Source organism: Narcine bancroftii, chromosome 2, assembly GCF_036971445.1.
Source record: "Narcine bancroftii isolate sNarBan1 chromosome 2, sNarBan1.hap1, whole genome shotgun sequence".
NCBI lineage: Eukaryota > Metazoa > Chordata > Chondrichthyes > Torpediniformes > Narcinidae > Narcine > Narcine bancroftii.
Genome location: NC_091470.1, coordinates 44,578,920 through 44,593,172, shown reverse-complemented (window position 1 = coordinate 44,593,172; position 14,253 = coordinate 44,578,920). Strand labels below are relative to the sequence as shown.

Below are 14,253 nucleotides of genomic sequence, written 5' to 3'. Positions count from 1 at the left end.
ACTCCTGCCAAAATGCAATATTGTGCTTAATTCTTGCTCCATTTTTGAAAAAACAAACAAACATCCAAGTTGCACAGTACTGCACCAAACATGCAGCATTCTTGCATGCATATGTTGGCAGAGGTGGGGTAAATCTGAGGAGTGAAAAGTTCAAACGTATTCCTTAACTGTATTTCACTTCAGTGATGGGGATACCTTTAGCAATCATAATTGTCATAAGTCACTGCCACTGTAAAGTATGAATTGATTAGAGGAAGTTGGAAATGATTTAAAAAAAAAAGAAATATATGGGAGAAATATTGTTGATATAGTGTACATGAACTGTCAACAGGTATTTGATGGTTTAATGACCCAATTAGCGGTTAGCGTAGCAATTATGCAATGCTGGTACAGAGCCAGCAATGGGGACCAAGATTTGAATCCTACACTGTCTGTAAGGAGTTGGTACACTCTCCCTGAGTCTGCTGAGTTTTCCCTGGAGGCTCTGGTTTCCTCCAACCATTCAAAATGTACAAGGGGTTGTAGGTTAATTGGGTGTAATTGGATGGCATGGGCTTGTGGGCCAAAATGATCTGTTATTGTGCTGTACGTCTTTTAAAAAAAAAAATTAAAAATAGGCAGAGCAATTCGACATTGTCCCTTTTTTTTGTCTTCAGCACTGTGGATACCAATATTAGTCATTGGTGCATAAGTGTCAGACTGATTTCACCCCGTAGCTTTCCCAAGGAGCCTAGGAAATTTGGAGATGGGAGACAATAGTCAGAAAGTTTCAAAATGCAGTAATGGAGAGGACCTGTCAGATTTAATGAACTCCTCATTTTGTTTTCTCTTCATTTCCTAACTAGGAACCATGTAGCTTGACTGATACAATTAGAATACTAAGGAGATGGATAATGATGCCATTCCATAGAGAACCACCAGCAATTGATCTGCACAGGTCAGTGTATTCCCAGTGTTGGTGATTAAGCATGCAGTATAAAAGTCAGTAAAGCATTGGAGATCAGATGCTGTTGCAAATGGTTTTATCTTCAACCAGAATTATAAAATGATACAACATGGAAACAAGCCCTTTGGTTTGGCCCTCTGAGTCCCTACTGATCATAAAGCATCATTTTCACTAATTCTACACTAACTCTTTTTAAATTCTTCATACATTCCCATCATACACTTCCCCTCTTTCCCTCAGAACACATTATATCACTCCCTTACACTCTGAGGGCAATTCCGTGTCCAACTAACCTAAAATACTTAAAATAAACAACATCTGCAGCTTTTGTATTTCTCTAAGCCACCAAGCTGCACATTTTTGAGATGTGAGTGGAAACTGGAGCACTTGGAAGAAACTCAAACAGTCATCGGGAGAACATGCACATTCCAACAGGACCCAAAGTCAGAATTAAAGCCAGTTCGGCGAGGCAGAGGGACTACCAAATGCCCCATCATATGCTCTGGCACAACATTGTGGGCATAAGGGCCTTTTCTGTGTTGTACTGTACCATGTTTTATGTTGATCTGAACAGGGTAGATCCACAGATCTGAATAATCAAGTAGCTAATTTAAGGAGGCATCTCTGAAAACGCCCATAACCTCAGAGGTGACCGAGTCTAGTCCTGAATGAGGACTATGCTGATGCACTTGCAACCAGTATCAGCCAGAAATGCCACATGGGTGAGCTATTTCAGCCTTCTGATGCACCTGCCATCACTGGCACTAGTCTTTACCAACCCGATTTTTGACGAACTACTGTGGATGATGCATATGCTGTTAATCACAATTAATTTTGCATGAGCAATATAAATGTGGCTTTCTTATATTCCAGAAAATTAATAATGATCAGCTTGACTTGTTTTTTGTCATTTTCCCACCTTCAACATTTAAGGACATAATTAGCTTGAATGTTTGTTTATTAGGCTCTTAAAGAGCTAGAAAGTAATAACTGGTCAGTCACACCATATGCACTTTGTAGTGGAGATGTTGTATTCCTTTTCTGAAAATCCCAAGAAAAATATGCTGCCAGACCACACATTGTGCGCTCCTAATACAGTATGGAGGCAATTCCATTTACATTCAATCATGTTTCCAACCAGCGGGGCTGACCAGTTGACCTTTCTCATATTTCTTACACACTTTGCAAACCACCCCCCACCCCCACTACTTGCTACAATTTTTCTAAGTGCCTTTAGTTGGCACTTAGAAAAAGCTTAACAATTAGTGCATAAATAGGGTCTCTAATGGAGTGCTGAAAGTTTGTTTATGCCCGTGCCATCTGAAGACCTATCTGTTACAGAATACCAAAGAAATCTCTGACTTTGTAATCTTTTGATTGAGGTCACTAGCATCTTCTCGAGCATATCCTTAAAAGTGCCTTCAGCATCTTATCTTTACTCTGCTTTTGTGGCATTCAGTGTCATTTCAAGTGTATGAGTAATTTTGGAAATTCCTAGCCATGTGTAACCAGCCATAAATTATTGCAATTGTTCAGATTCAGATTTTAGATTTATTGTCAGAGAACATACATGATATCACATACAACCCTAGGATTCTTTTTGTCTGTGGGCCTGTCAGAGTTACCACTAATTAGTAATGCAAAAAAATTGTACACAGCGAATATATGTAAACAAATAAAGAACTGTAAACAGATAATGAATGTAAACAAACTGACTGTTCAATACAGAGAGATAAAAAAGAAAATCAATAAAGTGCGCAAGTAAGAGTCCTTTATTGAGTCTCTGATTGGAGTTTGTCGTTGAGGAGACTGATGGTGGAGGAGTGGCAGCTGTTCCTGAACCTGGTGGTGTGACTCATATGGCACTTGTACCTTTTTCCTGATGACAGCAGTGAGAACCGAGCATGAGTTGGGTGGTGTGGGTCTTTGATGATTGCTGCTGCTCTTTGACAGCAGCGTTCTTTATAGATGTACTTTATAAATAGTGGGGAGGGATTTGCCAGTGATGTCCTAGGCTGTGTCCATTAACATTTGCAGGGCTTTGCGCTCAGGGGTATTGGTGACCCCATACCAGGCTGCCTTGCAGCCGGTCAGCACACTTTCCACCACACACCTATAGAAATATGCCAGGGTTTTTGGTGTCACACCAAGCTCCTGAGGAAGTAGAGGCACTGATGTGCTTTCTTCATGATGGCATTGGTGTGTTGGGTCTAGGAAATATCCTCCAAGATCGTGATTCCCAAGAAACTAAATGTGCTCACCCTCTCCACCTCTGATCCCTCAATGATCACTGGATTGTAAACCTCTGTCTTTCCTGAAGTCAACAATCAGCTCCTTAATTTTGGTAATGTTGAGTGCAGTTATTGATACACCATTCAGCCAAGTTTTCAATCTCCACCCTGTACGCTGATTTATCCCCTGTATTCAACCCACTACTGTGGTGTCATTGGCAAATTTGTAGATGGTGTTATTGTCATGCCGAGCCATTGGTGTAAAATGAATAGAATCTGGAAGATAACATCATTATTTCTGAAATATAAAGGGTCACAAGCAGCAATGCTATCCCAACGTTTTTGTGGAACAGGGGTTCCCAACCTGGGGTACATGTACCCCCAGTGGTACATTTGCACTTTTCAGGGGTACATTGGATCTGAGAGAATAATCACTACTGTACAATACATGGTGTTGTAATCTGCAGTCAGATTGCACATGTTGTGTTTTTTATATCCTTAATTTTTAGGGGTACACGGGAACCTATAAAAATGCCCAAGGGGTACAGAGGAACAAAAAGGTTGGGAACCCCTGCTGTGGAAGGTTGGAGGTGGTATGGATTGTGTAGAAAGTTGTCATAGGTTACAACAGTTTATAGACAAGATGAAGAGTTAAGTGGCTTATGGAATTTAATCTGGATAAGTGTGGTGATGCATTTTAGAGGGTCAAACCTGAAGGCTGAGTATGTGGTTAATGACAGGATTCTTAATATTGTGGCAAACAGAGGGAGCTTGGGATCCAAATCTATAGATCTCTCAAGGTTGCTGTGCAGGTTGATATAGTAATTAATAAGGCTTATGATATACTGGCCTTCATCAGTCAGGGGATTGAGTTCAGGAGTTATGAGATAATGTTGCAGCTCTATAAAACTCTCTTTAGACCACACTTAGAATATTGTGTTCAGTTCCGGTCGCTTCATTGTAAGAAGGAGAGGGTGCAGAGGAGATTTACCAGGATATTCCCTCTATTGGAGAACATGTCTTGTGAGGCATGGCTTTTTTCCTTGGAGTGAAGAAGAATGAGAGGTGACTTAATAGAAGTCTACAAGATTGTGAGGAGCATAGATAGAGTAGATAGCCAGCACTTTTTACCTGGCACGAGAGTAGCAAACACTAGAGCACATCTGTACAAGGTAAGGGGAAGAAAGTTTCAAGGAGATGTCAGGAGTAGGTTTTTTTTACGTAGGTGCTTGGAACCCAGGGTGGTTGTGGTGGAGGCTGGTGTAATCAGGACATTTAAAAGACTTAGACAGGCACATGGATGAAAGAAAAATAGAGGGTTATGAGTGTGAGGTAGGGAAGGTTTAGTTTGTTGAGTATTTTTATATAGGTCAGCACAACATTGTGGGCCAAAGGGCCTGTAATGTGCTGTAATGTTCAATGAATATATGAGGAACCTCAGCCCTGAAAGGGAAATAAAATAGTTTAGGATTGAATTGAGGGAATAGCTTTAATTCCTGATTAATTCTTATAATAAAACTTGTCAGTATTCCTGCTGCTAGAACAAGAAATAGTCATGTTACTTTTCAGCAATCTTCTCTAATCTTCTTGACACTTGCAACAGTTTTAAGCAGCAGGAAATGAATCAAAGAATTTCAAAGGAGAAAATTTCACACAAGAGTTAACAATCTGACTTGTCTGGGCTTGTCAATGCAAATCTTAAACAAAAGTAAGAACCAAAGTTGCTCTGAAAGCATAAATGGCCATGGGTTAAAAGAAGGTGTAATTGGGCAATGCTAGCTTGTGGTTCAGAAGGACCTGTTACTATACTGTATCTCTTAATTTGAGAAGTAAAATTAATTAAATATCAACATTTGATTTTTTTTTCCTAAATGGGAACCAGCTTAAATTTTGTTTTTCTATGGCACATATCCTCTCAGACTTATTGTCAAGAGCATTATTGGACTGGTGTACAACCTATTCATGTTACAATACACCTGGGTGCAATGGGAACAATTGGGCCTGAAATTCTGAGATGGGCTGAGGAGAAATAGTGGTGGAAGTCTGAAATGGGGGCACAAAATGAGGCAGAACACAGCCACATTGTTCCTTCTGTTCTTATTGACTTCTTGGAATTGAGGACCACTTGTTTCCATTCCAGTTTTGTGACTGATGAGGCCAATGTGAGGATCACGTACTCTATCACACGAGAGTTGATGCATTCATACAAGGTTATTGTATGTGTCTGGTTCTCAAAACCCTCCTGAGTGTTCCTTCCTCACTTTGAGTGATCATGTGCCAGAGGATCCCAGGAGTTGGTGAGGTTATTGCAAATTTTCAAGGAGCCTTTGAGGACTTCCTTGAATATTTTCCTCTAATCACATGACAGAATTAAGAATAGATGGTTTTTATCAATGATCTGGTGTCAACCATACAAATGCTAAACACAGTCTGCTGAAGGAATTGAGAGGGTCGAGCAGCATTAGTGGGAGAAAATATTGATCAATATTTCAGGCAAGAATCCTTTATTCTTTTTCTCCCACTGATGTTGCTTGACCTGCTAAGTTCCTCCAGCAGATTGTATTTAGCTTCAGATTTCCGCGTCTGCAGTCTCCTGTGTGTCTCATGCAAATAACTTGTTTTGTCTAATGCAGCTGACTGAATCTAATTAGGGCTTAAATGCTGGAGATGATGGCTTCACATAAGGACACTGACATTGATTCACTTGTTCTTCAGTGGATTTAAAAGATTTTAGAGAGAAAAATGGAATACATCTTGTTGCCTGCTTTATAAAGTCCTAATCACAGAAGCATGAAGGAGGATAGGGATCACTACAAATAATAGAAAATGAGTTTTGAGCCAGATTTGAGGTTTTGATCCCATTCAGTTGATTCTCCTTCCATCTGCCCACAATAGAGATAATTCACTGTTGTCAATTACTCTACCAATTAGCACAACTTTGCCTTGTGGAAGGAAACTGTGGCAACAGCAAGAAAACCATTCATGGGAAAACAAACTCCATATAGATATCACTCAAAGTCAGGATTGAACCTGCATCACCGGAGCTGTGTGGCAGCAGCACTAATTGTGCTGTCCTATGAGTTAAGGAGCCATTGCGTGGTTTGAGTAAAAGCGCAAAAGCGCAGGAGGAAATCTGCTAGTCTCACAACCTCCATAGGCGGTAAAGATATATAACCAACGTAACGTTTCAAGCCTGAGCCCTTCTCCAGGATTTAAAAACCAGGAAGGGGCCTGAGTAAAAGGGGTGGGGGGGGGGGGAAAGGGAAGAAATGGCTGGGGGAGGAGTAAAAGCCAACAGACAAAAGGTAATAATTGGACATGGATAGGAGGTCAGGAGAGGAAAGAGGTATTGATTGGGGGAGGAGGGTAGCTCTGTGAATGTAGAGCTAGAAGAGACAGGGACAGGGAAATGAAGAAAGAGTTAGAAGAAAGGAGAAATAAGAGGGAAGGGGAGATTCGGTGGGGAGGGGGCTAACAGAAAACAAAGTCAATGTTAATCACAACTGGTTGGAGGGTGCCCAGATGGAATATGAAGTGTTGTTCCTCCAATTTTTGGGTGGTTTCAATCTGGCAGAGCATTAGACCATGGACAGTCATAGCAGCAAGTGAATTGAGCAGGGAATTGAAATGGGTTTTGTAAGGTAAAAACATCATGAGATGGGACCGGAGAAGGAGTCACCCAGTACTAAGGAGTAACAGAATGCAGATGTGACCTTGTACATTCAAGATAAGCTTTGCACTAACAAGAATGATGTGCAGCAGACTAACAGAGAAGGATAGCAACAGTTTATTCATTGGACAATGTAATGGTATGATAATTTACTAAGTACGTATCCTGAGGTATAAAAAAAACACCACTTGCTGATAACGGCAGAATGCGCCTTCTCCAACTAACACTGTTAGTTGCAAGTGTTACAATCCGGTAATAAAGAACAAAGAACCTTGATTTCGACTCAGTCTGGTGTCTGACTCACTCATTCATGAACAAAGCAGACCTAACAATTTGTAGCATGATCAATGACTACTCGCAGACACGAAGCAAGCAGTCAAAGGCTTTATTAATCAGAAAACCTTGGCATGCCTCTACATGTTGCTGGCTCACATCCAAGGCAGGTGTGAGGGAGGAGACGAGTGCTTGCAGACTTTACTAGGGATCTTAGGGGAGGAGCTACAGGTACAGAAGGCAGGCCAGTCTGCCCAGCCCAGTGAAGTCATGCCCACAGTACCTCGTTCCACCACATTCCTTTTTTTGAATGAAGTCCAGTGGGGTGACACAGGTCGTGCAATCCATAACAGTTCATAGGCTCAGCCGCTCCAGTGGTTTTATCCGGTGCCGTGTTCGCCACAGTATTGGCTGTGTCGTCGGTTCCTGTGCAACAGTAGCTTGTATGCCAGGCAGAGTGTTGGAGGGCTGAACTGTGTCTGAGATAATTGGTTGTATGGGGGTGGGGAATTCATTTGTAGGGGTGAGGGGGAAACTCGGGGGTTGTGGTAGGTGGGATCACTTCGTCGACTGGACACTGGCAGGGCTACTGGGTGCACCTCCTGTGGTGGAGCCCCAGCTCAAGCCAGGTCCCGGATGGACACTGTTGTCCTGTCCATCTGGGTCCCTTACCAGAGCATACAGCAAACTAGCATGCAGGAGATACACTTCTTTGATCAGTGGGTCTGCCTTGTGGGTGCTAACATGCTTCCAGAGAAGTACCAGCCCTGAGTTCGTCGCCAGACCAGCTGCATGGTTCCTGATGCTGACCTAGGGAAAGAGAACAATTTTTTATGAGGGGTGGCATTAGTCGCAGTGCAGTGTAGGGACCTGATGGTGTGCAGTGTTTCTGGAAGGATCACTTCCCACTGGGATTTGGGCATCCCTTTCGACTTGAGGGCCAAAAGGACCGCCTTCCAGATCATACCATTCTCCCTTTCCATCTGCCTGTTCCCGCGGGGGCTGTAGCTGGTGGTTCTATTCATGGATATGGCGCAATTCCTCACTTATAAATGTGGATCTCCGATTACTGTGAGGTTAACTGGGGTATCCAAACAGGGTGCAGAGTGCTTTAATGACTGTAGAAGTAGTCACGTCGGGGCAGGGGTTGGCGAATGGGAAACACGAGTACTCGACTACAATATTTAAGAAGTAGATGTTCCAATTCATGGACAGGAGGGGGCCCTTGAAGTCTATACTGAGACATTCTAAGGGGGCGAGTAGCCTTGATGAGCTGTAAAAATGCATCTTGCATTCTGCGCAGACAGAGAAATTGTGAGTCAGCTCCCTGACCTCCTCCACTGAATAGGGGAGGTTCCGGGCCCTCACAAAATGGGGTGGCAGAGGCTATCATGGAGGGCTCAGAGGTGGTATTTGCACCCTTGCACAGGCTATTCTGGTCAAAGCATTGGGTGGCTCATTGAGCTTGCCTGTCCGATACAAGATCTACAGTTATAGGTGGACATCTCAGTTCTCCACTGCATGATCTTGTCATTTTTAATTTTCCCCCACTGTTTGTTATTGAACATAAAAATGTCCATCAGCAGAATGAATAGTCTGCTGGCCATATATTGCGTTCAGTCACACATGGCCTCCACTTTAGCCTGTCCCACCTTCTCGATGGCAGAGTGCCTGCGTTCAGGGCCTTGAAGGGTTCGGGAAAAAAATGTTGCTGGCCTGCCTGCTTGGTTCAATGTGGCAGCCATGGTGAAGTCAGAGGCATCGCTCTTCACTTGGAACGGGATGGATTCATCAATGTCATGCATCGCTGCCTTGGCAATCTCATCCTTGATGCCCTCGAAAGCCTTTCGGGACTCCACCTACAGGGGAAACGTGGTGGTTTTCTCCAGAGGTTGGGCCTTGTTGACATAGTTGGGGATCCATCGGGCATAGAACGAGAAGACCCCCAGGCACCTTTTTAAAGCCTTGGAGTTCTGAGGCAGAGGTAGTTCCAGAAGTGGGTGCATGTGCTCGGGGTTGGGGGCAATGACATCATGCTCCACCATGTACCACAGGATTGCTAGTGGCATGAAGCTAAATACACACTTTTTCTTATTATAAGTGAGGTTGAGGGGCTTGGTGGTGGCCAAGAACCTCTGTAGGTTCTTGTCATGTTCCTCCTGTTATGGCCACAGATGGTGACATTATCCAAATAGGGATAAGTACCTTTTAGTTTGTTGTCATCCACCATGCGATCCGTCTCCCTTTGGAACACTGAGGCTGAATGGGACCCGCAGGAAATGATAGAGTCAGCAGTTTGCCTCAAACGCTGTGTACGGCTGGTCTTCTGGCCGAATCGGAATTTGGTGACTCGCCGATTTGAGGTCTATGGTGGAGAAGATCCTGAACTGGACAATCTCATTCACCATACCAGCTATGCAGGGAAGGGGGTAGGCATCTAATAAGGTGAACCTGTTGACAGTCTGACTGTAATCTATGACTATTCGGTACTACTCCCCACTATTCACCACTGCCACTTGCACCCTCCAGGGGCTGTTACTGGGTTCTATTATGCCCTCTCCCAGTAGTCGCCCCACCTGTTTTTATGAATTCCTTGTCCCCAGGGCTGTATTGCCTGCTCTTAGTGGCAACAAGTTTGCAGTCCAGGGTGATGTTTTGATACAGAGTGGGTGGAGGGACCCGGAGGATGGCCAAGCCACAGGTCGGATGACGTGCTTGCCGTTCTGGTATATCATTGGGCCTATTTGGGATGATGGGTGGGGCCTCCAGGAACTTGTTATTACTGACCTTGCGGGGAGGGGGGGGGGTGGGTGTGATCCGTCAAACTGCATCGGCACACACTTAATCTGGAAATCCAACCCCATTATGATGGGTGCGCAGAGGTGGGGCATCACCAGCAGTTTGAAGTTTTTGTGTTTCGTGCCCCTCACGGTTAGGGTCATGGTGGATTTCCACAGAGAGGGATTTGGAGGCTAGCGCTACCTTGCACTTCACCAGGAACACAGTCAAGGAATAATGTTTGGCTGTGCCCAGGTGTATGAAACTCTCTGCTTCCTGTGTTGAACAGGCAGACTGTTCATCATCAATTGCCTCAGCTGGTGTGGTCTGCTCTGGTCCAGCTCTATGGAGGCCAACGTCAGCTCACTGTCCAAATTGCTGCTCCTATAGCATTGGGACAGCTGCCACCAAGATGGCCACCCAAGAGATCGTGAAGATATCTGCCCCTATGGATTGCACGCTGTGGGGTCTGGAAGAGAAGTCTGATGTGATGTCACCCCGTGTGGTCATCCACCAATTCCAGATGTTAGGTTCTTGGCCACCAGAAATGACGGCAGAAGTGGGTCAGCCTAAGATGGCGATGCAGGTTGTGGCACTGCTCGAGTGGGGTTTAGAGTGGCCTACCCTGGTGTAGTGCCCTTTCCTCTGGCAGTTTGAGCAGGTGGCGCTATGGGCCAGACAGTACTTTCACAGGTGATTGCTTTGGCTGCAGTAGTTGCACCTCGTGTGCTCGGCGGTGGCACCGGAAGTCAGGGGCCCCTGAGTCCCAAGATGGCATCGCCCATTCTCCCCACCAAGTGGCCACATGGCCTGTTGAGAAGGCCTCTGCATTCTTTTGACCAGTCTCCAGCAATTGGACCACCTTCATGACTTCCTGAAGGGACTGGTCGCCTTTTTCCAGGAGTCACTCCTTTATGTGATGGGAGCAGAAGCCCGCAACTAGCCTGTTGTGAATGAGCTCCTCCTGGTAGGTTGCTGCAGTCACATTCTGGCACCCGCAGACTCGCCCTTGCTCCCGCATGGCCCTTACAAAATCGGCGATTGACTCACCAGGGCTTTGGGATCGGATGCCCAGTTGGTAGCGAGCATACATAGCGTTCATCGGGGCTTTGTATTCCTTTTGCAGTAGGGCCATTGCTTCTTCGTATCTATTACAGCCACGGATTATTTGGTTTGGTATGCTTGGTGGCCCTCCGCTGCGAAGAGCAGGTTATATCAATCGCTGTTGGCTGTGATCTCGTGGCGCCTTACGTAGGCCTTCAAGCAATGTTAGACCTGATGGAGGCCACTTGTTCTTTCGGATTGGTTTTCAGCTTTTCCAGTTTAATCACCTTGTCCATGGCAGTTAAAATTCTGATTAATAAATTGTAGCATGATCAATGACCACTCACAGACATGAAGCAAGCAATCAAAGGGCTTTATTGATCAGAAAACCTTGGCATGTCTCTACATGCTGCTGGCTTATGTCGAAGGCAGGTATGAGGAAAGAGACTAGGGCTTGCAGCCTTTACTAGGGATCTTATGAGGAGGAGCAACAGGTACAGAGGAGGGCCAGTCTGTCCACCCCTGTGAGGTCACCGTTTTCCACCACAGGGCTGCCACTGGGAGATCTCTCTGTCTGCGTCCAGTCTCTCCAATGTAGAGGAGACCATAACAGGAGCACTGGAATGGTAGATGACCCCTGCAGATTGCTGTAAATGAAGCTGCGAGACCTGCAGAGCTTGACCAGCATTTCTGTATTTTTACTACAACCACAGCATCTGCAGACTTTCATGTTTCACTCTATTGCATACTCTGAAACTTTTAAAAAGTTTTTTTGGGCTAATGCTAAGAAAATGTATTACAATTTACTTTCAAAGTTTTCTTCCTGAGGTCAGTATGCAATGAGATAAGGAAGAAAATGAGATTGCTTCTGATCAGTATCAATTACACCAGTACCCAACTTAGTTTACCAATTTTCAGTTCCTATCAGACTGCAGATTTGATCATTAACATGATAGATGACAACAAAGTGAGCTTCTCCCTTGTGAATTCTGGATATGATATGAATTGAAATGTTGACTGAAAACTTAAATACTAACATACTAACAGTTTGCATCTATGCTTATGAGCAAAAATAATCTTTGCATTGGCTTTCACTATATTTATATCTGGAAAGTACTTTTGTGTCATTTGTGACTCAGGTGGTAGCACTCTTGTCTGACTTAGAAAGTTCAAATCTCATCCTTGAGGAAAGCACTTCAATATTGGCTAATAATTCTGTGAGAGTTGCCCTTTCAGCAATGCTGTCTTTCAAAATGAGAACATTCTTGTCTGCTAATTTGTATTAATTTCAATAATTAAAAAGTACACATTCAGCATTCAAGGAGCCGGGAGCTCAGACGGGCAGGTGACTGAGACCAGGTGGTAAGTCCAAGTTTGGTACTTCAGGAGCTTGGATGGGTGGGTGGCTGGGTCCTAGGCAAGAGTCCACGCCGAGATGTTGGGAACTCCAGTGGGTGGACAGCCAGGGCCAAAAATAGGGGGATCGACTGTTACACGCATTTATATGGTATACATACCAAGCATTTTCAATTGCAAGCCATGCCCACTAAAACTACCATTGTGAGCACCGGCTCGTACAATTCTTGACTTAGCCAACATATTTCTGTGAATCGTACATGATATGTCAAAGAGCCTCATGTAGCTCACAAGCCATGGTTTGGCCACTCCTGCCATAGACCACCAGTAACAACCCCTTGTGGATGAGAAATACTGATGTAAATAAAGCCTTCTGGTTCATTATTGTCCTTTAATAAATCTGCCATCCTTATCCTGTCCAGCCTCTAGTTGACTCCAGGTCCTCCAATGCAAATAACATGGATGGGATGAAGCAATTAATTTCAAATCAGTAATTCTTCCTTGAAATTTTATCATTTCCAGGAATGCTGTAAGAATTTGTGAAACTCCATAATTTAATATTTGGAAAGCCCCTTGTTGATCAATCCCAGACTGTGGGATCTGTGTGATTCACAAATAAATTTGATTCTGTATTTACAGTAATTTCCAGGCCGGGACAGGACTTCTGAGAAATTACACACGCAGAAAATATTTTGTTTTCCAAAATATCAATATGTTCGTTGGTGATTAATGTAATTTCATTTCTCCTTTTTTGCATCCATGATTAATTTCAGAGCTTGCCTGAGCAGTGGAAAGTCTGCCTGGTATTTTTGAATATGTGATGCAGGCCTATTCATAGCTACATTGTGGTTCCACTTAGTTGTACATATTGTACATAAACATTCTGCAAGGCACACTGATCAAAAATCTGAGAAGCACAATAAAAACTCCAATAAATTAATGATACTTTGAAAGCAATGAGGAAGATGTGCATTGAGGATGGTGTAAGTTGAAGCATAGTACTCAATCAATGAACATTAAACATATTAAGGATATACATGCATGTGGATATCTGGATAATGTGCCCTTCAAAAATGTAGAATGTTAATTCCTGCAGTCATCATAGAAAGGAGATTGGAAATAAAGTTCTATGATAATACTTGCCCTGAGATTCCCAAATCCATTGATGGATTTAATCTTGGGAAGTTAACCATATAACCACTTACAGCACAGAACAGGCCAGTTCGGCCCTACTAGTCCATGCTGTAACAAATCCCCCACCCTCCAAGTCCCACTGACCAGCACCCGGTCCATACCCCTCTAGTCCTCTCCTCTCCATGTAATTATCCAGTTTATCCTTAAATGTAACCAATGATCCCGCCTCAACTACATCCGCCGGAAGCTCATTCCACATCCCTACCACCCTTGGCGTAAAGAAATTTCCCCTCATGTTCCCTTTATAATTTTACCCCTTCAATCTTAAACCATGCCCTCTAGTTTGAATCTCCCCCACTCTTAATTGAAAAAGCCTATCCATATTTACTCTGTCTGTCCTTTTTAAAAATCTTAAACATCTCTATCAAGTCCCCACTCAATCTTCTACGCTCCAGAGAAAACCTTTCCCTGTAACTCAAACCTTGAAATCCTGTCAACATTCTTGTGAACTTCTCTGTATTCTCTCTATTTTGTTTATATCTTCTATAATTTGGTGACCAAAACTGTACACAGTACTCCAAATTTGGCCTCACCAATGCCTTGTACAATTTCATCATAACCTCCCTACTCTTGAATTCAATACTCCTAATTATGAAGGCCAACATTCCAAATGCCTTCTTCACCACACCATCTACCTGAGTATCAGCCTTGAGGGTACTATTTACCATCATTCCTAAATCCCTTTGTTGCTCTGCACATCTCAATAGCCTACCATTTAATGCATATGACCTATTTAGATTTGCCTTTCCAAAATGTAACAC

The 14,253-nt window shown here is 43.6% G+C and overlaps 1 protein-coding gene across 10 annotated transcripts in view; it reads left to right on the top strand.

Moving 5' to 3' along the window:
* LOC138753461 (endogenous retrovirus group 3 member 1 Env polyprotein-like) overlaps positions 1-14,253 on the top strand; it is a 182,506-nt gene that overhangs the window by 34,244 nt on the left and 134,009 nt on the right. For 8 of the 10 annotated variants that reach the window (XM_069916484.1, XM_069916478.1, XM_069916481.1 and 5 more), the window contains one exon: positions 846-937. The exons of the other annotated variants lie outside the window; for them this stretch is intronic. The gene's annotated coding sequence lies outside the window, so the exon portion shown is untranslated. The remainder of the gene's footprint in view (positions 1-845; positions 938-14,253) is intronic. 10 annotated transcript variants of the gene reach the window in all.